This window comes from Etheostoma spectabile, chromosome 1 (genome assembly GCF_008692095.1).
Source record: "Etheostoma spectabile isolate EspeVRDwgs_2016 chromosome 1, UIUC_Espe_1.0, whole genome shotgun sequence".
NCBI lineage: Eukaryota > Metazoa > Chordata > Actinopteri > Perciformes > Percidae > Etheostoma > Etheostoma spectabile.
The window spans coordinates 30,899,102-30,900,092 of NC_045733.1; the positions used below are offsets into that span (position 1 = coordinate 30,899,102).

The 991-nt window shown below is 40.5% G+C and overlaps 1 protein-coding gene across 2 annotated transcripts in view; it reads right to left on the bottom strand.

Moving 5' to 3' along the window:
* Window positions 1-991, bottom strand: part of serinc4 (serine incorporator 4) — a 34,832-nt gene that overhangs the window by 23,069 nt on the left and 10,772 nt on the right. The gene's annotated exons all lie outside the window — the stretch shown is intronic.

The window sequence follows — 991 nt, forward strand, 5'->3', positions numbered from 1 at the left end:
AATTAAAGGAATGGATGTTGATGGATAGTCACAGACTGGAATATGTCAACTTTTACTCAATATTATTTCAAAAACACTTCAATGTTTTTTTCCAAATGCTATAAAATTGAATAAGACACCCCCAAATTAATAAAAGTAGAGTTTTGTACTTGCAAAAAAGCACTGTGTGGAATCAATCATGTTATTTTGGGTAATTCCAGTTGGAACCATTTATATAGGAAAATGGGTTCATTTAACCCGAGGGCAACATGAAGGTTGATACAACACATTTTGCCCATTCAGCTCCTCTATGGAGCCTGAAGAGGCTAACTTATATTTTAGGTTTCAGCCTGCAGTGTCCATGGCAGTACTTGAACAGCATATGAACAGTATGTGATTGAGGTGTGGATGCACTGAGTCCAGGACTTTAAACCGAAGCTGTCTGAGGACTTGGAGGTCACTGTGCCAGTCAGACAGTCACACTGACAGAGTGTTTGGCAGATCAGTTTCAGATTAATCTAATGAGTCCAACCAACATCATCTGGCTGGTTCTGCCAGATAAATTAAGGCTGTGGACGATGACTTTAGCCCATCACCGCTGATCCTGAACTAATTCTAAGGTGGCAAAACGTGGACGCACATCTGTCTCATTCTTCAGCAAAGTCTGTTTTAGGACACATCCATCAGCTCGTAATGTAATAAACACATGGAATACATAAAACTCATAGTGCATTATTTTTTTTAGCTGTTTGTATGAATGGTTCATGCGTTTTCAACAGCCTGAAATGTTGACATGATGATGGTGTTAGATGAAACTTCAGAGAATCACCTTAGTCACAACAAGTCACCCTGGGGGAATGTGAAGGTCGGAACCAAATGTCACGGCAATCCATTAGCTGTCGAAATATTTCAGAGAGGACTGAAGTTGTGGACAGACACTTCCATCCATATGTCCACACGCACAACTAGAACGGCTAACAAGTGTTGTGTGTGTGTGTGTGTGTGTGTGTGT